The sequence below is a fragment of the Taudactylus pleione genome, unplaced genomic scaffold (assembly GCF_031769625.1).
Source record: "Taudactylus pleione unplaced genomic scaffold, aTauple2 ptg000447l, whole genome shotgun sequence".
In the NCBI taxonomy this organism is placed as follows: Eukaryota; Metazoa; Chordata; class Amphibia; order Anura; family Myobatrachidae; genus Taudactylus; species Taudactylus pleione.
In genome coordinates this window covers 4,721,382-4,746,035 of record NW_028284849.1, presented here as the reverse complement: position 1 = coordinate 4,746,035, position 24,654 = coordinate 4,721,382, and the positions used below count along the sequence as shown (strand labels likewise).

Genomic DNA, 24,654 nt, shown 5'->3' with positions numbered 1-24,654 from the left:
AAAAAGTACTACTTAGAAAGGTGGAGAGAGTAGAAGAATCAGTCATGAAGAGCAAAGAAAAGAAGTTTATTAGAGATAAGAAGGACTACGAGTTGAATAAAGTTAAGAATTGGACGAGATTCCAGAAAAAAGAGAGAACCAACACCAGATATGAGTCTGGAGAAGGACCTAGCTGGAAAGTAGCACCCACAAGAAGGTTTAGCTACAGAAGAAACAGAGACCCCACTACTTATACTGGCCCAATAGGACTTAAACCTAGAAATAGGTTTTCCACATTACAACATCTGGACTCAAACAGTGATAATGAGCTTTTTTTATCACCAGCACAAGATCATTTAAGCAACAAATATCCAATGTTCAGAGAAACCACCAAAACAGCCTCCCCCCTGAAGCGAAGGTACAGAGAAGAAGAGGAAAACGGGGTGGCAGGAGGAAGAAACCAAAAAAGGAGGAATTTTTAATAGATCCGAAATCCAAAGGCATATTTAATTTATCCCAGCATACACTCACTAAATCTGAAATAACGTTATTAAGCAAAGGCTTGAACTTTGCCCCGACAAGAAGCATGAACAAATTTGACACTTTTATTGATTTAAACAAGTTTGTGAGAAATCTCACACTCAAACGACATTTCCTGAGAAAAGAATCAGCACCTCTAAAGAACTATATTGCCCCTAATTCAAAATCCGGTCTTAGAGGTAAATCAACATATTACCCACTGGAATCAAAAGGGACTCACATAAATGTTTTCTATGAAATGGTAAAGAAGGACCTTTGCAATAATCAGACAAACTATGCACCAATAAAAAAACAAAATCTAAGTAATAGAGAAAAGGAGGCACTAAAAAACTTAAAAGAAAACCGTGAGATAGTTCTAAAACCAGCTGATAAAGGGGGGGGTTTGGTTATCATGGATTATGCTTACTACTTAAAAGAAGCACATAGATTACTGGATGACCAAATTTCTTATGAAAAATTGACCAAAGATCCAGTTGAAGAATATACAGAAGAACTTAGAATCATTCTACTCTTTGGTCTACAGAGGAATATTTTAACCAAAGAAGAATTTCAATTCTTAATGAAATCAAACCCCACAACCCCGATTTTCTATTTTTTACCAAAAATACATAAGTCACTTACAGAACCTCCAGGGAGGCCTATAATAGCAGGTATTGACTCCCTCACATCCAACCTCTCCAAATATGTTGACATCTTTTTACAAAAATATGTTATCAAACTAGAATCTTATCTAAAGGATACTACGAGTGTATTACAGCAAACCGAAAATATAACATGGAGATCAACTTATAACTGGATAACTATCGATGTACAATCATTATATACATGTATTGAGCATGAAAAAGGTATCAACGCATCAAGAATTTTTTTAGAGTTGGATGAAGAAATTGAAGTTCCACACAAAGAGTTTTTATGTGATCTTATGTCTTTTATACTTACTCATAATTATTTTAAATTTTTAAATCAATTTTATCGTCAAATCTGTGGAACCACAATGGGTACAACTTTTGCTCCCAGCTTTGCGAATTTGTTCATGGGATGTTGGGAAAAGAATTATGTTTACAGTAATAACCCTTTTAAAGACAATATCATTTTTTATAAGAGATATATTGATGATATTTTAATTATTTGGGAAGGATCGGAAGAATCTTTTAACGATTTTTTAATTTTTATTTCAAATAACAATATGAATCTTAAATTTACATCAAATTTTAACAACAGAAGTATTGAGTTTTTGGATTTGATTTTAACATCAGAAGGTGACCAAATTTGCACAAAAAATTTTATAAAAGGAGTAGATGCGAACAGCTACCTGCATTACAAAAGCTGTCATCTGGACAAATGGAAGAACAACATACCATACTCCCAGTTCTACAGAATTAAACGTAATTGCAGCAATGCTAACGTCTGTAATGAACAACTTGATATTTATGCAACCAGGTTTAGAGAAAAAGAGTATCCGGAAGCAATCATCAATACAGCTATGTAGAAAATGAAAAACCTACAGAGAAATAATCTACTACAATATAAGACGGAGAAACCACAAAAAGAAGAAATGGTACCATTTATTACAACATATAATGGACACGAGAATCATATTAAAAAATCTCTTAACAAAAACTGGAATATCCTTCTGATGGATCCTTTACTCCAAAAGATCCTACCGACAAAACCACAGATTATATATAGAAAATCAAGGAACTTAAAAGATTTACTGGCACCGAGTATGCTGAGGGATAAAGGAAATGAAAGACCAACTATGAACACTTTGAAGTGCAATGGAAGCTATAAATGCGGACATTGCAATATTTGCAAATTTCTTCACCCCAAGAGAAAAACATTCACGAATTCGGACGGATCTAAGGAATACATTATAAAGAATTTTATGAACTGTAACTCCACATCAGTGATATACCTGTTAGAGTGCACATGTGGACTCAAGTACATAGGAAAAACCAAGAGACCACTAAAAATCAGAAATCAGGAGCACATTAGGAACATTAGAAACAGAGTTGAAGGACATGCAGTCTCCAAACACTTCTCAATAAAACATAATTCGGATCCCGAAGATATCACCTTCAAGGCAATAGAACACGTTACTCTGGGAGAAAGAGGTGGGGATTTGGGCAATCTGCTATCAAGAAGAGAGATGTTCTGGCTGTTTGAACTGGACACACTGGCACCTAAAGGCTTCAATGAATACTACGAAATTGCTCCTTTCTTGTGATATGCTCCATTCCTATCTACCAATATACCCCCAGGTTATGGAGGGGCCTGAGTAGTACCCTGAAGGTTCATCTTCTGAGGGAAGTCCAGGTTTGGTAGAATATCTGGCATTATGGACCATCGAAATATGTATTTGCTGCCATACCATCATGTGTGAGCCCAATCTCGTCCGATCTTGGAAGCAAAGCATGATTGGGCCAGGTTAGTACCAAGGAAGGTAACCCATTGAGAATACCTGGTGCTGCAAATTCAGCCGGCGGTTTGGAATATAACCAGGCTAGAGAATGATAATGCCTAAAAAGGGAATTATAGCATATTCACAATTGCAAGCCTTAAGGCCAAGGAGTGATTAATGATATCAGAACTTTACAATTCTAACTACCCAATTGAATGGAAAGAGGTGGATCTTGGGTTTGACTTATATGATTATCCAAGAAATCCTTAGAGTCTTTGGAACCTCCCCTTCAAGAAAAAGAGTAAAAGAATGATCCCCATACTTCAAGTACATCTTAAAACCGATTGTAACTATCTAACTGGATGAAAAGAGGTCGTTTGTCTGAGTCGGATCAATATGAAAATCCAAGAAATTTTCAGAGTCTTTGGAACCTCTTCTTCAAGGAAAAGAGTGAAAGAATGATCCCCATACCTTAAGAACATTTCACAACTTATTATATCCCTGAATTTCTGCTCCTCTTGGTTGAACTTTTAAAGAAATTCCTTTTTGGAATAAATATCTAAACAATATCCAATATAATTATATACATAAAACAATTCAGTACATATTCATAGTGTTTTTAGATCAAACTATTAATATATTATTATTCTAATATATATCTATGCCTAAGGAGAATGTTATACTTAGACTAATCATTTAATGATCTAACCTATATATCCAGCATCAAAACAGATTACCCTCCTTAAATGGAATGCTTATCCTTTATTATTTTAGTTTCAGATAATATGGAAGACACCACCTACTCATTATTCATACTTGGGCAAAAAACATACTAATTCTATAGACAAGAAGGGCGGAAGCATTAAGTCCGGAGAAAACAATGGGGCGGAAGAGCTCAACACATCTATTAAGTAAGGGCGGAAGTGATGTGCCGCGTCCTGGAGCGAAACGACAGAAGGGTTGGTGGAAGTGACACGGCTCACCTCCGAACACGTCAACACACGGCGGGCGGAAGTGACGTGCCCAGTTCGGAAAACGAGGAAGAAAACGGAAGTGCTTGATCGCGCGCTATGGTTTAACACAGCTGCCGGGAACGGATGTGACGCTCCAATTAAGGGCAGAGGCCAGTTCACAAAGGGCGGAAGTTGAACTTAAAAGATCGCCGTTTGACTATTTATAACTAACATTTCTTTATGGGAAACCCTGTAACACAAACTATTTTAAATGATGGCTTGCTGAATTATGAAATCGCTTGGTTTTGAGGTCTCCCTAAGACAAAGGAAGTAGGGTGAACACCTGATTCTCATTTGAACTCAGTGTGGTATAAATACAGGACCACCACACTGAAGCAATATCCCCTTGATGAAGTCATAGTGACGAAACGCGTTGGGACTGTTGGCTGCCTCATGCACTGTGGAGAACTACCTCTCTCCTTCAATCAGATAAGCTGCTTAAAAATATCAACTTTCCTCTACTTTGTTTTTATCTATTTACTGCCAGTCGTTGTTTTTATGGTCATATTTATTTATATATTTTTATGTGCACTGTTTTTCAATAAATTGTCATAATTTTTATTATACTTGGCACTAGCACTTTGTTTCAGATTCACTATATTTTTGCACTAGCACTTTGTTGTCTATATGAGTTCAACAAAAATTTATTTTATTTATTTTTTTTTTTATCTAGATGTAATCAGATATATCATATTTTGCACTAAGCACTTTGCTATTTATTGGTTTATTATATTTATTAATTAGCGTGAAACACGCCCCTCTATATGGTTTGAGGTATAACTATATTTGTAAACCATTAACCTATCTACTGTACATTTTACTGTGTGTGAATTTACACATCTAGCAAACTAGTCGCCTGATTGTCAATTCTCTTGTTTTTCAGTAATATATAGATAGTAATATATTCTGCAGAATATATATATATTCTGCAGAATTATAGTTACTGACCTCTAGAGATCTGCAGAACTTTGCTCTGTTCCACCTACCCCGACAGGTACATAGTTATATATTCTGCAGATTATTACATTACTGTACTCTTTAGAGTCTGCAGAACATTGCTCTATTCCATCTACCCCCTGACAGGTACATAGTGATATATTCTGCAGATAAATTACATTACTGAGATCTGCAGAACACTGCTCAATTCCATCTACCCCTGACAGGTACATAGTGATATATTCTGCAGATTATTACATTACTGACCTCTCTAGGAGTCTGCAGAACGTTTGTCTATTTTGTCTACTCCCTGACAGGTACATAGCGATATATTCTGCAGATTATTACATTACTGTCTTCTTTAGAGTCTGCAGAACATTGCTCTATTCCATCTGCCCCCTGACAGGTACATAGTGATATATTCTGCAGATTATTACATTACTGAGATCTGCAGAACATTGCTCAATTCCATCTACCTCCTGGCAGATACATAGTAATATATTCTGCAGAGTAATAGTTACTGACCTCTAGTGATCTGCAGAACTTTGCTCTGTTCCACCTACCCCGACAGGTACATAGTTATATATTCTGCAGATTATTACATTACTGTCCTCTTTAGAGTCTGCAGAACATTGCTCTATTCCATCTACCCCCTGACAGGTACATAGTGATATATTCTGCAGATTATTACATTACTGAGATCTGCAGAACATTGCTCGATTCCATCTACCCCCTGACAGGTACATAGTGATATATTCTGCAGATTATTACATTACTGACCTCTCTAGGAGTCTGCAGAACATTGCTCTGTTCTGTCTACCCCCTGACAGGTACATAGTGATATATTCTGCAGATTATTACATTACTGACCTCTCTAGGAGTCTGCAGAACATTGCTCTATTTTGTCTACTCCCTGATAGGTACATAGCGATATATTCTGCAGATTATTACATTACTGACCTCTGTAGGAGTCTGCAGAACATTGCTCTGTTCTGTCTACCCCCTGACAGGTACATAGCAATATATTCTGCAGATTATTACATTACTGACCTCTCTAGGAGTCTGCAGAACATTGCTCTATTTTGTCTACTCCCTGATAGGTACATAGCGATATATTCCATCTTTACGGATTTCCGAAGACAAGGCCTCCGGGGACTTTGTAGGGACAGCATGCTAACGCACCAGCTGTCCCTGATCATTTTATTTGCTGCATAGTGGTGAAAACTTAGATAAAATGCTAATAATCATGATGATATTGGGCAAAAATATTTAAGCCAATATTGCAATTATTGCTAAATAGACCCCCACAGTGATGTCCCCCTTTCTGTACAATATGTATTATTTGTGTTGTGTAACAGTAAAGCAACATGTTATACAGTGATGATTCTATCATACTTGCTATATTTACCTACCTTTTATATAACAGAATCACCACCCCACCCTCACTCATCTGCCCCCACCCCAAAAAAAACGCCACCTGAGACACTGTGAGAGCTGTTGAAATTTTGGTGCAGGAACTGCGTCCTGATATTCACTCCCCCCCCCTCATTATTATATACTGGGAGAGTCAGCAATCTATCTGTTAATGACACTACTATTCTATGGGGGTGGGATAAATCGGCTTCCTCCGAGACGAGCGGGGGAAGTAGTCACATCGGTAAGCACCCCGGAGGACAAGGCAGAGTCGTCCCAAGTGGTCTTCAACACCTGCCATCTGAGGGGGGGGTGTTGGACTGCCCCGAAAGGCGCGGCTTGGGTGGAGCTGCAATTGATAGATCAGTGGTTTCATATATAACCCTTATAAAGTACGGGTCTTATAAAGTGCAAGTAGTGAGCTTAAGAACAAGTCACAGCCTCGAGATCAGAGGAATAGGGTTCAGTATCCACTGAGCGGAGTTGGGTCGATCAGGGAAATTCATTGCTGAGTATAAAGTAGGCGCAAATCTACAATAGCAGGAACATCTCTAATTGTTGGCGACTACAATGCCTAGTCAGTCTGCCTCCTCCCCATTTACCTACATTGCTCCCAGCATCAGATCGGTAATAAAGAAAGTAGTATCTGCATGTAACCAGCGCTGTGTGATTATGGAGGTAATAATGTCACATCAGTTTGTTTTCCAGATATGTTTTCTGTTTCCACATTCTCTGCAGATCTTGCTGGCACCAAAGACAGTTTAGGGAAGTTCACATTACAAGGAAATAAAAGTTATTACTGGTTAAAACCACCAGCTCACTTCTGCAGGTTCCATTTACAAGAATGGAAAGGGGTTTCTTTTAAAGTAGGGATCACGTTTGTGCTACTACCAAACATACATATTTTATGCATGTACAGTATTCATGGGCGTGTGCGCCTGTATGTGAGTGTGTATGTATAGGCGTGTTTGCCTGTATGTGAGTGTGTATATATAGGGGTGTTTGCCTGTATGTGAGTGTGTATGTATAGGGGTGTTTGCCTGTATGTGAGTGTGTATGTATAGGGGTGTTTGCCTGTATGTGAGTGTGTATGTATAGGGGTGTTTGCCTGTATGTGAGTGTGTATGTATAGGGGTGTTTGCCTGTATGTGAGTGTGTATGCATAGGGGTGTGTGCCTGTATGTGAGTGTGTATGCATAGGGGTGTTTGCCTGTATGTGAGTGTGTATGCATAGGGGTGTTTGCCTGTATGTGAGTGTGTATGCATAGGGGTGTTTGCCTATATGTGAGTGTGTATGTGACTGTGTATGCATATGGGCATTTGCCTGTATGTGAGTGTGTATACATAGGGGTGTGTGCCTGTATGTGAGCGTGTATGTATAGGGGTGTTTGCCTGTATGTGAGTGTGTATATATAGGGGTGTTTGCCTGTATGTGAGTGTGTATGTATAGGGGTGTTTGCATGTATGTGAGTATGTATGTATAGGGGTGTTTGCCTGTATGTGAGTGTGTATGTATAGGTGTGTGTGCCTGTATGTGAGTGTGTATGTATAGGGGTGTTTGCCTGTATGTGAGTGTGTATGTATAGGGGTGTTTGCCTGTATGTGAGTGTGTATGAATAGGGGTGTTTGCCTGTATGTGAGTGTGTATGTATAGGGGGTGTTTGCCTGTATGTGAGTGTGTATGCATAGGGGTGTGTGCCTGTATGTGAGTGTGTATGAATAGGGGTGTTTGCCTGTATGTGAGTGTGTATGCATAGGGGTGTTTGCCTATATGTGAGTGTGTATGTGAGTGTGTATGCATATGGGCATTTGCCTGTATGTGAGTGTGTATACATAGGGGTGTGTGCCTGTATGTGAGTGTGTATGCATAGGGGTGTGTGCCTGTATGTGAGTGTGTATGTATAGGGGGCATTTGCCTGTATGTGAGTGTGTATGTATAGGGGGCATTTGCCTTTATGTGAGTGTGTATGCATAGGGGTGTGTGCCTGTATGTGAGTGTGTATGCATAGGGGGCGTTTGCCTGTATGTGAGTGTGTATGTATAGGGGGCATTTTCGTGTATGTGAGTGTGTATGCATAGGGGGTGTGTGGCCGGAGGCTGACCACACGTGATTAAAATGGTTGCCAAGGCATTGCGGGGATTAACCCTCATTCCATTGCACCATTTTTAAAAGGACAGTGTAAAAGCACACTGCACATGGTTTATAATAAACTGTATTAAAGTATATATATATTGCTGTAATGCACTGTAGCTGATCTGCAGTGCATTAGTGCATGAAGCAACGTATGTTTAATAGGCTATGTGCTATATGGTTTAAAAATGTATATTTTGTAGAGGAAATGCACTTCTTGAATATATGCCAGAATATGACATGACCAGCCTCTGTGTCTGCAGAAACTAGCAGGAGGTCTGATGAATAGGAAGACCTGTTGTGGTCAGTGACCTCTGGCTGGAAGGTTACTGTTTGAAGGTGTGAATGGTGTCATATAGCCAAACACTTCAGATACAGAACTTCCTTTTGAAAAGACCATTTGTTTTTGAGAAGATCCTTTTGGATGCCACTTCTAAAAGCTGAATGTGTTAAGGTTGGAAATGCCAAACTGATTGATAAGGATGAATGTCATTTACCATTTCCTGTGAAATATTATATCAACATTTTAGGAGACAGTATAATGTATGATAAATCAGTTTGTGTATAAAGTTTGGATGGTGGAATAGGAAGGAGGATATTGAGTGACTCCTTTGAAATGTAATATGTTGTTAATTTATGTTTTCTGAGATAGCCTGATTGGCTAGAAGGAACACAGGGTGGATTTGCCCCCCTGTGATGTTGTGTGTAAGAATGACATAAAAAGAGGGACTGTGAGCCCTGTATGTGTACAACCCTGTAACTTCTATGAGGAGAAGAGCTGCTGATAAGATTCCTGTATGTGGTACATCTTTGGAAATCCTTTGTGGAGAATTGCTGTTTGATTTCTGTGTGATATTCCCCTTCAGGCGGAAGGGAGGGTCTTCTTTAAGACTTTGAGCAATAAACATCTTGCCTGAATTTAATTGTATCTCAATCCTGCGACCAACAGAATTGCGCAAAACGCCATTCCGTTCTCCTGCTGTTCTGGGTAAGAGCCCCGTGTCTCCAAGTTCAAGCCCTCTGCCAAGCTACCATGCAGACCTGGTCCACTGCGAGGGATCAGGTGGGAACAGACGACACCAATCAGGGGGTGTGTCTGCTGTTAGTCAAACGCATACGCAGCAGAAGCGGTTCCAGGTGCGAGGGAGGAGCCTGAGGGTAACGTAAATAGCGGTTCCAAACGCCGGTGGTAGAGTTTGGTGGTGGAAGCATTGTTACAACCCACGGTGCAGTGGGCGAGTCAGTGACAGGCGGTCACTGACGGTGAGTGGGAGTCCAAGAGCGCTAACCCGTGACCAGGGACAGCGTAGGCGAAAGGCGTCCGGTAACAGGGTGTTTGCCTGTATCTGAGTGTGTATGCATAGGGGGTGTTTGCCTGTATGTGAGTGTGTATCCATAGGGGGCGTTTGCCTGTATGTGAGTGTGTGTGTATGCATGGGGGTGTGTGCATGTATGTGAGTGTGTATGCATAGGGGTGTGCGCCTGTATGTGAGTGTGTATGCATAGGGGTGTTTGTCTTTATGTGAGTGTGTATGCATAGGGGTGTGCGCCTGTATGTGAGTGTGTATGCATAGGGGTGTGCGCCTGTATGTGAGTGTGTATGCATAGGGGTGTTTGTCTGTATGTGAGTGTGTATGCATAGGGGTGTTTTCCTGCATGTGAGTGTGTATGCATAGTGGTGTGCGCCTGTATGTGAGTGTGTATGCATAGGGGTGTTTGTCTGTATGTGAGTGTGTATGCATAGAGGTGTGCGCCTGTATGTGAGTGTGTATGTATAGGGGTGTGCGCCTGTATGTGAGTGTGTATGCATAGGGGTGTTTGTCTGTATGTGAGTGTGTATGCATAGGGGTGTTTGTCTGTATGTGAGTGTGTATGCATAGCGGTGTTTGCCTGTATGTGAGTGTGTATGAATAGGGGTGTGCGCCTGTATGTGAGTGTGTATGTATAAGGGTGTGCGCCTGTATGTGAGAGTGTATGTATAGGGGTGTGCACCTGTATGTGAGTGTGTATGCATAGAGGTGTGCGCCTGTATGTGAGTGTGTATGTATAGGGGTGTGCGCCTGTATGTGAGTGTGCATGCATAGGTGTGTGCGCCTGTTTGTGAGTGTATGCATAGGAGTGTGCACCTGTATGTGAGTGTGTATGCATAGGGGTGTGCGCCTGTATGTGAGTGTGTATGCATAGGGGTGTGCGCCTGTCTGTGAGTGTGTATGCATAGGGGTGTTTGTCTGTATGTGAGTGTATATGCATAGGGGTATGCGCCTGTGAGTGTGTATGCATAGGTGTGTGCGACTGTATGTGTGTTTGTATAGGGGTGTGTGCCTGTATGTGAGTGTGTATGCATAGGGGGTGTGTGCCTGTATGTGATTGTGTATGTATAGGGGTGTGTGCCTGTATGTGAGTGTGTATGCATAGGGGTGTGTGCCTGTATGTGAGTGTGTATGCATAGGGGTGTGTGCCTGTATGTGAGTGTGTATGCATAGGGGTGTTTTCCTGTATGTGAGTGTGTATGCATAGTGGTGTGCGCCTGTATGTGAGTGTGTATGCATAGGGGTGTTTGTCTGTATGTGAGTGTGTATGCATAGAGGTGTGCGCCTGTATGTGAGTGTGTATGTATAGGGGTGTGCGCCTGTATGTGAGTGTGTATGCATAGGGGTGTTTGTCTCTATGTGAGTGTGTATGCATAGGGGTGTTTGCCTGTATGTGAGTGTGTATGCATAGGGGTGTGCACCTGTATGTGAGTGTGTATGCATAGTGGTGTGCGCCTGTATGTGAGTGTGTATGCATAGGGGTGTTTGTCTGTATGTGAGTGTGTATGCATAGAGGTGTGCGCCTGTATGTTAGTGTGTATGTATAGGGGTGTGCGCCTGTATGTGAGTGTGTATGCATAGGGGTGTTTGTCTGTATGTGAGTGTGTATGCATTGGGCTGTTTGCCTGTATGTGAGTGTGTATGTATAGGGGTGTGCGCCTGTATGTGAGTGTGTATGCATAGGGGTGTTTGTCTGTATGTGAGTGTGTATGCATAGGGCTGTTTGCCTGTATGTGAGTGTGTATGCATAGGGGTGTGCGCCTGTATGTGGGTGTGTATGTATAGGGGTGTGCGCCTGTATGTGAGTGTGTATGCATAGGGGTGTGCGCCTGTATGTGAGTGTGTATGTATAGGGGTGTGCGCCTGTATGTGAGTGTGTATGCATAGGGGTGTGTGCCTGTATGTGAGTGTGTATGCATAGGGGGTATTTGCCTGTATGTGAGTGTGTATGCATAGGGGTGTTTGTCTGTATGTGTGTTTATGCATAGGGGTGTTTGTCTGTATGTGAGTGTGTATGCATAGGGGTGTTTGTCTGTATGTGAGTGTGTATGCATAGGGGTGTGCGCCTGTATATGAGTGTGTATGCATAGGGGTGTTTGTCTGTATGTGAGTGTGTATGCATAGGGGTGTTTGTCTGTATGTGAGTGTGTATGCATAGGGCTGTTTGCCTGTATGTGAGTGTGTATGCATAGGGGTGTGCGCCTGTATGTGGGTGTGTATGTATAGGGGTGTGCGCCTGTATGTGAGTGTGTATGCATAGGGGTGTGCGCCTGTATGTGAGTGTGTATGTATAGGGGTGTGAGCCTGTGTGTGATTGTGTATGCATAGGGGTGTGTGCCTGTATGTGCGTGTGTATGCATAGGGGTGTTTGTCTGTATGTGAGTGTGTATGCATAGGGCTGTTTGCCTGTATGTGAGTGTGTATGCATAGGGGTGTGCGCCTGTATGTGGGTGTGTATGTATAGGGGTGTGCGCCTGTATGTGAGTGTGTATGCATAGGGGTGTGCGCCTGTATGTGAGTGTGTATGTATAGGGGTGTGAGCCTTTATGTGAGTGTGTATGCATAGGGGTGTGCGCCTGTATGTGAGTGTGCAGGAGCGCCGAGAGGGGGGGGAGCAGGTACAGTTTACCCGGGACCGGGCTTCCAGAGGGGTCCGGCGGGGGCCCGGGTCTGGCGCCGCCACCCCCTCACTTCCTCCCTCCGCAGCAGCCCAGCACACAGCGTGTGCTGGGCTGCAGCGGGAGATTGCTTGCGGCTGCTAAGTAGGAGCCACAGCAATCTCCTATGCCTGAAGGGAGGAGCGATCACACTGATCGCGCCCCCCACTGGCTTTGCGCCGGGCTGAGGGGCTCTCAGCGCCCCCTCCCCGGCGCGCAGCGCCACTTCGCGGCGCTGCAAAACACTGTTTTTTCATGAGGGCGTGGCCACGCCTTCTGAAAATAGGCCACGCCCCCTCTTTACCGGGGCCCCGCATGGCTCTCTACGCCCCTGTGAGTGTGTATGAAGAATAGGGGTGTTTGTCTGTATGTGGGTGTGTATGCATAGGGATGTGCGCCTGTATGTGAGTGTGTATGCATAGGGGCGTGCGCCTGTATGTGAGTGTGTATGTATAGGGGTGTGCACCTGTATGTGAGTGTGTATGCATAGGGGTGTGCGCCTGTATGTGAGTGTGTATGCATAGGGGTGTGTGCCTGTATGCGAGTGTGTATGCATAGGGGTGTGCGCCTGTATGTGTGTTTGTATAGGGGAGTGCGCCTGTATGTGAGTGTGTATGCATAGGGGTGTGCGCCTGTATGTGTGTTTGTATAGGGGAGTGCGCCTGTATGTGAGTGTGTATGCATAGGGGTGTGCGCCTGTATGTGAGTGTGTATGCATAGGGGTGTGTGCCTGTATGTGAGTGTGTATGCATAGGGGCGTGCGCCTGTATGTGAGTGTGTATGCATAGGGGCGTGCGCCTGTATGTGAGTGTGAATGTATAGGGGTGTGCGCCTGTATGTGAGTGTGTATGCATAGGGGTGTGCGCCTGTATGTGAGTGTGTATGCATAGGGGTGTGCGCCTGTATGTGCGTGTGTATGCATAGGGGTGTGCGCCTGTATGTGTGTTTGTATAGGGGAGTGCGCCTGTATGTGAGTGTGTATGCATAGGGGTGTGCGCCTGTACGTGTGTTTGTATAGGGGAGTGTGCCTGTATGTGAGTGTGTATGCATAGGGGTATGCGCCTGTGAGTGTGTATGCATAGGTGTGTGCGACTGTATGTGTGTTTGTATAGGGGTGTTTGCCTGTATGTGAGTGTGTATGCATAGGGGGTGTGTGACTGTATGTGATTGTGTATGTATAGGGGTGTGTGCCTGTATGTGAGTGTGTATGCATAGGGGTGTGTGCCTGTATGTGAGTGTGTATGCATAGGGGTGTGTGCCTGTATGTGAGTGTGTATGCATAGGGGTGTGCGCCTGTATGTGAGTGTGCAGGAGCGCCGAGAGGGGGGGGAGCGGGTACAGTTTACCCGGGACCGGGCTTCCAGAGGGGTCCGGCGGGGGCCCGGGTCTGGCGCCGCCCCCCCCTCACTTCCTCCCTCCGCAGCAGCCCAGCACACAGCGTGTGCTGGGCTGAAGCGGGAGATTGCTTGCGGCTGCTAAGTAGGAGCCACAGCAATCTCCTATGCCTGAAGGGAGGAGCGATCACACTGATCGCGCCCCCCACTGGCTTTGCGCCGGGCTGAGGGGCTCTCAGCGCCCCCTCCCCGGCGCGCAGCGCCACTTCGCGGCGCTGCAAAACACTGTTTTTTCATGAGGGCGTGGCCACGCCTTCTGAAAATAGGCCACGCCCCCTCTTTACCGGGGCCCCGCATGGCTCTCTACGCCCCTGTGAGTGTGTATGAATAGGGGTGTTTGTCTGTATGTGGGTGTGTATGCATAGGGGTGTGCGCCTGTATGTGTGTGTGTATGCATAGGGGCGTGCGCCTGTATGTGAGTGTGTATGTATAGGGGTGTGCACCTGTATGTGAGTGTGTATGCATAGGGGTGTGCGCCTGTATGTGAGTGTGTATGCATAGGGGTGTGCGCCTGTATGCGAGTGTGTATGCATAGGGGTGTGCGCCTGTATGTGTGTTTGTATAGGGGAGTGCGCCTGTATGTGAGTGTGTATGCATAGGGGTGTGCGCCTGTATGTGAGTGTGTATGCATAGGGGTGTGCGCCTGTATGTGAGTGTGTATGCATAGGGGCGTGCGCCTGTATGTGAGTGTGTATGCATAGGGGCGTGCGCCTGTATGTGAGTGTGAATGTATAGGGGTGTGCGCCTGTATGTGAGTGTGTATGCATAGGGGTGTGCGCCTGTATGTGAGTGTGTATGCATAGGGGTGTGCGCCTGTATGTGCGTGTGTATGCATAGGGGTGTGCGCCTGTATGTGTGTTTGTATAGGGGAGTTCGCCTGTATGTGAGTGTGTATGCATAGGGGTGTGCGCCTGTACGTGTGTTTGTTTGTATAGGGGAGTGTGCCTGTATGTGAGTGTGTATGCATAGGGGTATGCGCCTGTGAGTGTGTATGCATAGGTGTGTGCGACTGTATGTGTGTTTGTATAGGGGTGTTTGCCTGTATGTGAGTGTGTATGCATAGGGGGTGTGTGCCTGTATGTGATTATGTATGTATAGGGGTGTGTGCCTGTATGTGAGTCTGTATGCATAAAGGTGTGTGCCTGTATGTGAGTGTGTATGCATAGGGGTGTGTGCCTGTATGTGAGTGTGTATGCATAGGGGGTGTGCGCCTGTATGTGATTGTGTATGTATAGGGGTGTGTGCCTGTATGTGAGTGTGTATGCATAGGGGTGTGCGCCTGTATGTGAGTGTGTGGCATAGGGGTGTGCGCCTGTATGTGAGTGTGTATGCATAGGGGCGTGCGCCTGTATGTGAGTGTGTATGCATAGGGGCGTGCACCTGTATGTGAGTGTGTATGTATAGGGGTGTGTGCCTGTATGTGAGTGTGTATGCATAGGGGTGTGCGCCTGTATGTGAGTGTATATGCATAGGGGTGTGCGCCTGTATGTGCGTGTGTATGCATAGGGGTGTGCGCCTGTATGTGTGTTTGTATAGGGGAGTGCGCCTGTATGTGAGTGTGTATGCATAGGGGTGTGCGCCTGTACGTGTGTTTGTATAGGGGAGTGTGCCATTATGTGAGTGTGTATGCATAGGGGTATGCGCCTGTGAGTGTGTATGCATAGGTGTGTGCGACTGTATGTGTGTTTGTATAGGGGTGTGTGCCTGTATGTGAGTGTGTATGCATAGGGGGTGTGTGCCAGTATGTGATTGTGTATGTATAGGGGTGTGTGCCTGTATGTGAGTGTGTATTCATAGGGGTGTGTGCCTGTATGTGAGTGTGTATGCATAGGGGTGTGCGCCTGTATGTGAGTGTGTATGCATAGGGGGTGTGTGCCTGTATGTGATTGTGTATGTATAGGGGTGTGTGCCTGTATGTGAGTGTGTATGCATAGGGGTGTGTGCCTGTATGTTTGTGCGTGTTTGCCTGTATCCATGGGTGTATGTGTGGGAATTTGAATGTCTCCATACGGCAAATTTGAGACTCTATACAGCTAATGTGAGACTCCATACAGCTAATGTGAGACTATACAGCTAATGTGAGACTCTATACAGCTAATGTGAGACTCCATACAGCTAATGTGAGACTATACAGCTAATGTGAGACTCCATACGGCTAATGTGAGACTCCACACGGCTAATGTGAGACTCCATACAGCTAATGTGAGACTGCATACAGCTAATGTGAGACTTCATACAGCTAATGTGAGACTCTATACAGCTAATGTGAGACTCTATAGAGCTAATGTGAGACTCCATACAGCTAATGTGAGACTCTATACAGCTAATGTGAGACTCTATAGAGCTAATGTTTGACTATACAGCTAATGTGAGACTTCATACAGCTAATGTGAGACTATACAGCTAATGTGAGACTCTATAGAGCTAATGTGAGACTCTATACAGCTAATGTGAGACTCTATACAGCTAATGTGAGACTATACAGCTAATGTGAGACTCTATACAGCTAATGTGAGACTCTATACAGCTAATGTGAGACTCTATACAGCTAATGTGAGACTCTATACAGCTAATGTGAGACTCTATACAGCTAATGTGAGTCTCTATACAGCTAATGTGAGACTATACAGCTAATGTGAGACTCTATACAGCTAATGTGAGACTATACAGCTAATGTGAGACTCTATACAGCTAATGTGGGACTATACAGCTAATGTGGGACTATACAGCTAATGTGAGACTCTATACAGCTAATGTGAGACTATACAGCTAATGTGAGACTTCATACAGCTAATGTGAGACTCCATACAGCTAATGTGAGACTCTGTACAGCTAATGTGAGACTATACAGCTAATGCGAGACTCTATACAGCTAATGCGAGACTCTATACAGTTAATGCGAGACTCTATACAGTTATTGTGAGACTCTATACAGCTAATGTGAGACTCTATACAGCTAATGTGAGACTTCATACAGCTAATGTGAGACTCCATACAGCTAATGTGAGACTCCGTACAGCTAATGTGAGACTCCGTACAGCTAATGTGAGACTCTGTACAGCTAATGTGAGACTATTTACAGCTAATGTGAGACTCTATACAGCTAATGTGAGACTATACAGCTAATGTGAGACTCTATACAGCTAATGTGAGACTCTATACAGCTAATGTGAGACTCTATACAGCTAATGTGAGTCTCTATACAGCTAATGTGAGACTATACAGCTAATGTGAGACTCTATACAGCTAATGTGAGACTATACAGCTAATGTGAGACTTCATACAGCTAATGTGAGACTCCATACAGCTAATGTGAGACTCCGTACAGCTAATGTGAGACTCCATACAGCTAATGTGAGACTCCGTACAGCTAATGTGAGACTTCATACAGCTAATGTGAGACTCCGTACAGCTAATGTGAGACTCCATACAGCTAATGTGAGACTCTGTACAGCTAATGTGAGACTATTTACAGCTAATGTGAGACTCTATACAGCTAATGTGAGACTATACAGCTAATGTGAGACTCTATACAGCTAATGTGGGACTATACAGCTAATGTGAGACTATACAGCTAATGTGAGACTATACAGCTAATGTGAGACTTCATACAGCTAATGTGAGACTCTATACAGCTAATGTGAGACTCTATAGAGCTAATGTGAGACTCTATACAGCTAATGTGAGACTTCATACAGCTAATGTGAGACTATACAGCTAATGTGAGACTCCATACAGCTAATGTGAGACTCCGTACAGCTAATGTGAGACTCCATACAGCTAATGTGAGACTCCGTACAGCTAATGTGAGACTCCATACAGCTAATGTGAGACTCTGTACAGCTAATGTGAGACTATTTACAGCTAATGTGAGACTCTATACAGCTAATGTGAGACTATACAGCTAATGTGAGACTCTATACAGCTAATGTGAGACTCTATACAGCTAATGTGAGACTCTATACAGCTAATGTGAGTCTCTATACAGCTAATGTGAGACTATACAGCTAATGTGAGACTCTATACAGCTAATGTGAGACTATACAGCTAATGTGAGACTTCATACAGCTAATGTGAGACTCTATACAGCTAATGTGAGACTCTATAGAGCTAATGTGAGACTCTATACAGCTAATGTGAGACTTCATACAGCTAATGTGAGACTTCATACAGCTAATGTGAGACTCCATACAGCTAATGTGAGACTCTGTACAGCTAATGTGAGACTCTATACAGCTAATGTGAGACTCTATACAGCTAATGTGAGACTCTATACAGCTAATGTGAGACTCCATACAGCTAATGTGAGACTCTATACAGCTAATGTGAGACTATACAGCTAATGTGAGACTCTGTACAGCTAATGTGAGACTCTATACAGCTAATGTGAGACTATACAGCTAATGTGAGACTATACAGCTAATGTGAGACTCTATACAGCTAATGTGAGACTATACAGCTAATGTGAGACTCTGTACAGCTAATGTGAGACTCCATACAGCTAATGTGAGACTCTATACAGCTAATGTGAGACTATACAGCTAATGTGAGACTCTATACAGTTAATGTTAGACTATACAGCTAATATGAGACTCCATACAGCTAATGTGAGACTATACAGCTAATGTAAGACTCTATACAGCTAATGTGAGACTATACAGCTAATGCGAGACTCTATACAGCTAATGTGAGACTCTATACAGCTAATGTGAGACTATACAGCTAATGTGAGACTCTATACAGTTAATGTGAGACTATACAGCTAATATGAGACTCCATACAGCTAATGTGAGACTATACAGCTAATGTGAGACTATACAGCTAATGAGAGACTCTATACAGCTAATGCGAGACTCTATACAGCTAATGCGAGACTCCATACAGCTAATGCGAGACTCTATACAGCTAATGTGAGACTATACAGCTAATGTGAGACTCTATACAGCTAATGTGAGACTCACTACAGCTAATGTGAGACTCACTACAGCTAATGTGAGACTCTATAGCTAATGTGAGACTCTATACGTCTAATGTGAGACTATACGGCTAATGTGAGACTCTATACAGCTAATGCGAGACTCCATACAGCTAATGCGAGACTCCATACAGCTAATGTGAGACTCCATACAGCTAATGCGAGACTCCATACAGCTAATGAGAGACTCTATACAGCTAATGTGAGACTCTATACAGCTAATGTGAGACTATACAGCTAATGTGAGACTCTATACAGCTAATGTGAGACTCTATACAGCTAATGCGAGACTCCATACAGCTAATGCGAGACTCTATACAGCTAATGTGAGACTCTATACAGCTAAAGTGAGACTCTATACAGCTAATGTGAGACTCTATACAGCTAATGCGAGACTCTATACAGCTAATGTGAGACTATACAGCTAATGTGAGACTCTATACAGCTAATGCGAGACTCTATACAGCTAATGCGAGACTCTATACAGCTAATGTGAGACTCTATACAGCTAATGTGAGACTCTATACAGCTAATGTGAGACTCCATACAGCTAATGTGAGACTCTATACAGCTAATGTGAGACTCTATACAGCTAAAGTGAGACTTCATACAGCTAATGTGAGACTCTATACAGCTAATGTGAGACTATACAGCTAATGTGAGACTATACAGCTAATGTGAGACTCTATACAGCTAATGTGAGACTATACAGCTAATGCGAGACTCTATACAGCTAATGCGAGACTCTATACAGCTAATGCGAGACTCACTACAGCTAATGCGAGACTCACTACAGCTAATGCGAGACTCTATACAGCTAATGTGAGACTCTATACAGCTAATGTGAGACTCTATACAGCTAATGTGAGACTATACAGCTAATGTGAGACTCTATACAGCTAATGTGAGACTCTATACAGCTAATGTGAGACTCACTACAGCTAATGCGAGACTCCGTAAGGCTAATGCAAGTGCGAGACTCCATACAGCTAATGTGAGACTCCGTATAGCTAATGAGAGACTCCGTACAGTTAATGCGAGACTCCGTACAGCTAATGTGAACCTCTGTATGTTTAATGCGAGGATCCGTGCGGATTCAAATGGAAAGTCGCCGGCTACTGATTAAACGCCAACCAGCACAGTTTTCATCACTAGTGTCAGTTGCGGCCATGAACTGTGTGCCCACATAGTTACAGGGTACGCTGTTAAACCCAGCAGATTGAAGCTAGCTTGATGGCAGTGGGCATTTACCAAAGCGTTGAGAGGTAAAGGATATATGCACTCCAGCAATGCCAAATATTGTTCTGTAGTGTGCCTGAGAGACATTGTGCAGACGCAGCTCAGTTCTGTCATCTGGGACACCACGGAGATCTGTCCACCATACCACAGGTAGCGCAGGTCTGGGACACCATGGAGATCTGTCCACCATACCACAGGTACCGCAAGTCTAGGACACCACGGAGATCTGTCCACCATACCACAGGTACCGCAGGTCTGGGACACCACGGAGATCTGTCCACCATACCACAGGTACCGCAGGTCTGGGACACCACAGAGATATGTTCACCATACCAACCACAGGTACCGCAGGTCTGGGACACCCCGGAGATCTGTTCACCATACCGCAGGTCTGGGACACCACAGACTTCTGTCCACCATACCACAGGTACAGCAGGTCTGGGACACCATGGAGATCTGTCCACCATGCCACAGGTATCGCAGGTCTGGGACACCACGGAGATCTGTCCAGCATTCCACGGGTACCACAGGTCTGGGACACCACGGAGATCTGTCCACTATACCACAGGTACCTCAGGTCTGGGACACCATGGAGATCTGTCCACCAACCCACAGGTACTGCAGGTCTGGGATACCATGGAGATCTGTCCACCATACCACAGGTACCGCAGGTCTGGGACACCACGGAGATCTGTCCACCATACCAACCACAGGCACTACAGGTGTGGGACACCACGGAGATCTGTCCACCATACCACAGGTACCGCAGGTCTGGGATCTGCATAAAAAGTCAGGAGATGTATTTATTGGGTATTAGTAAAACCATAAAGGATTTGAGTGTTTAATTCATGGTGGCACACAGAACTGGGTTGACATTGAATAGCTACAATGTGTTTAGATTAGAGGTCACACAAAGGGTTGTAGATAAGTGGAATATTCTCCCATCAGAGGTGGTAGAGGCTAATACAATAAAGCAATATAAACATGCTTGGGATAGACAACGGACCTCATTCACAGTCGGTCGGTGCGGCACTGATGTTCGCTAAACTGCGCATGCGTAAAATTTGCAATGCACGTGCGCAAGCTTGCTATTACAATCTGAAATTGCTCTCTCTTCAACTTGGCCAGGTCGTTAGTTTGAGTGACAGGATGAGGCGTTTGTGGGTGGTAACAGGGGAAGGTGCTTGTGAACGGGGGAGTGGAGATCCGAACGCAGGCGTGCCTGACTATGCAAACGGTGTTTTATAGGAGTGCATAATTAACTAACTAGTGTCATGGCACATGTGAAATGGGAGGTTTTTACACTGACTTGATCGTAGTGCTTAAGAGAGGGTATGGTCAACCTTAAGGTCTACGAGCAACTCTGATGGTTCCCGATGGTCTCGATTAATCCTTATATGCCGGGAGATGACGTGTAATGGGAACGAGAAGGGGGCGTATTTTTAGTCTTACGGCCGCATCCTCCCCTCACTCGTCCAGCTAACGATCCCATCTTAACGACGCAACTTGCGAGCGCTTCATTTGCATATCCGGCCCTTTTTACCTTACGACCGTGAGGCCGCAACGACAAACTCTGAATGAGGTCCTATATCCTTACAAAGAACTAAGGAACACATAGGGTTGAGGTAAAGAGTCAGTGATTTGTATACTAACAGTTGCGACACCAACATCTGACTCACTCTCATTTTCATGTCAGGAATCTTCCCGCACAGCAGCAGCAGATTATGAAATACTGTAGTAATGCAACTTTGTAATTCAATGATCACAGAATTCCTTGTACGTCCTTCTAGGATTTTAAAGTGCAAATATCACAGACTATGCTCAGAATTTCCATAACCCGCAGTGCCATTTACATTACATACTATCATGTTAAGGAATAAAGGTGACTTAAAGGCAAGGCCGGACTGGCCCACAGGGGTACAGGGAAAATCCCCCGTGCCCCACTGCCTAAGGGCCCCGCCCCCTCCTCTTCCTGTCATGTTGCAGACTCTGCCCTGAATTGTAGATTTTCTTCTTTATTAGAGGGCCGTTACCTTGTGGAGCAGGGCCACTGATAAACATCGCTTCTTGGATTTGCTTCCATAGGAACTACACCAAGATTTGCCTAATGGCTAGCTAAGCAACTGTGCAGGCTGGCCACACTACCTCTAGGTGGAAGGCCCCCACCCCTTAAGCATGGGCCCTTATCACTGCATTCCTCCAGTTGGCCAGTCCGGCACTGCTTACAGGGTATGTTCATATTGTGTAATGTTTAATCCCATAGGGTCTGTTACACATGTAACTATATGTTGTATAACATTGATTATATACAATCGGATTAAATGTCCATCTAGAGCTATCCCAGTGAGGGTTAAAGGGAGACCCCATTCCTTGCCTCGCCTCACAGCTCTCACTGGCTGCCTGACGACCAGCCACAGCCTTTTTTCTACTCTGAGTGAGCCATTATGATGTAGTGATGGGGGGTGTTATGGGATAACAGGAATGTGTATATAGATCAGGTAGCAAGATTAGGTAATGAAGTATCCATGAGTTGGAGGAGATTGACCAATTTGCGAGACACCTTGGTGCAAAGTCACTACAGCAAGGAGAAAAAAACATCAGACCATGGTATCAGGGGAAATTTCCCTTGTGGGGCATGCCAATACATCACGTCCATGGAATCTATAGAAGATAGATTTGGCCACACTTATCATATACGGGATCATTCCAATTGCAAATCCACCAATGTGGTATACTATTTGACATGATCATGCAACAAAAAATATGTTGGTATTACCACTCGTATGCTAAAAAACAGGATTTTGGAGCATGCGGGCAATATCAGAAATGTGGATAGAGATAAGAGAAATATGAAACAAATCACCACTGTGGCCAAGCACTTCTACCATCAACGTCATGATCCTAATCACAAATTGAAAGTGTTCTGTTTAGAAAAAATTAAATTGGGTATAAGAGGAGGAGATTATATGAGCGAACTTGTGAGGAAAGAGAGTGAGTGGACCTTTAAATTAGGTTCCCTCTCGCCTAATGGTCTCAATGAACACATAAACTACAGTGTGTTTTTATAATGCATATATGGCCTGTGTCCTCATTATCCCTCCCCTTTTTTGGTACAAGTCAGTATTATTTAATATTAATGTAAGACTTCTGTTATCAATTTTATTATTTATGTTGATCACGAGTGTGATCTGACCTATGAGAGACCATCTTTTGCCCTTTGCCAATCCACCACAATTATACACTTTATATATTTAGTATATACCATTCACACATTTTTGCACATATTAGGGTTTTTTGGGGATTTTGACGTGTCTTTCATAGCAACATTTATCATTATTATTATAAAAAAAAATCACTTTTTTAATTTTTTGCTTTTTCAGTATTATCCATTTACTTTTATGGTTATATAGTTGTTGTTTTTTTGTGTTTGGTTTCACGTCTTATTTTTCACCATTTATATCACTATTCACATAGTTTTCCACATTGTAACAACAACCTCTTCATAATTCGACACCTTACACTATTTAGACATATGGATTTATTTACCTATGTCTATAATCAACATACCCTTTAATAGGAGATTCACACTATAGCACTTGGTATTTGTGATTTCACATTATATATGTTATGCATGTTGGTATGTATACACATAATATGCATTGTACTTGTACTAGGTTATATATATTTACATATAGTCACCCTTTCACACAAAAAAAATGTTTTTAATTATTATTTTTTTTATATATATTATCTTTTTATTCACTATATATACAAATAATTTTGATTAATTTTTACATTGATAAATATTGAATTCTTTTTATCATTAGAACTCAGCAATTTGAGATAAGTAGAATTAAACTCAATGCCAATTATACCTATCAATTTAATATAAAAGTTATGTATTTTATTATATATATATTTTATTATTTCTTATTATTATTCATATTCTTATATTTAAATTTTTTGTAGTATATTGTTTAGTCATTTATAGGATTAATACTTAATATATGGAACATTGATTCATCTTACTAAACATATGGTATATCAAACATGTGAAATTTAAATGTATGTTGATATATCAATGATCTGACGTTCATGTATGATTCTGGTTTCAATGGGATTCAAACTGATTATCATTATTACTGTTAGTCTTATTTATTTATTTATTTATTTGTATATTTAGTTAAAATTTTTAATTTTATATTTATTTTTATTTACCAGCTGCTGTATAATTGGTGTGTTCTCTCCATTATAGGTTAGATTCTGCATGTACTTTGTTTAAATTTGGCAGTTAAATGATATTTGTTTCTTTCACAATATTAATTAGTTTTTCTTTTCCTTTGTGACCTATAACAGAAAGTAAGATTGCATTAGATGCAAATTATATAATATGTCCAAGAACAGGATACCATTGCAAAACCCTTTTCTCTCTCTCTACCTAACAAATTTGGATCACATGATTATTTAAGTGATTATTTGATTGCCAATTTATGTTGTTTTAATCGTTTGAGCAAGCTTACAAGATGAATGTTACATTTCTATTATACAATTCTAAACACAGCAAATAGTTTTCCACACTTGCTGTATATGATGATATAAGAACATTTTTGTTCTATTGTTTTCATTATAATTTATGGAAACTGCTGGTTAATTATCCAGACCATTC

General features: G+C 42.7%; 1 pseudogene; it reads left to right on the top strand.

Annotated features, from left to right (window-relative positions):
* Positions 1–2,876: 2,876 nt before the first annotated feature.
* LOC148505614 (5S ribosomal RNA) lies at positions 2,877–2,995 on the top strand (annotated as a pseudogene).
* Positions 2,996–24,654: the final 21,659 nt, after the last annotated feature.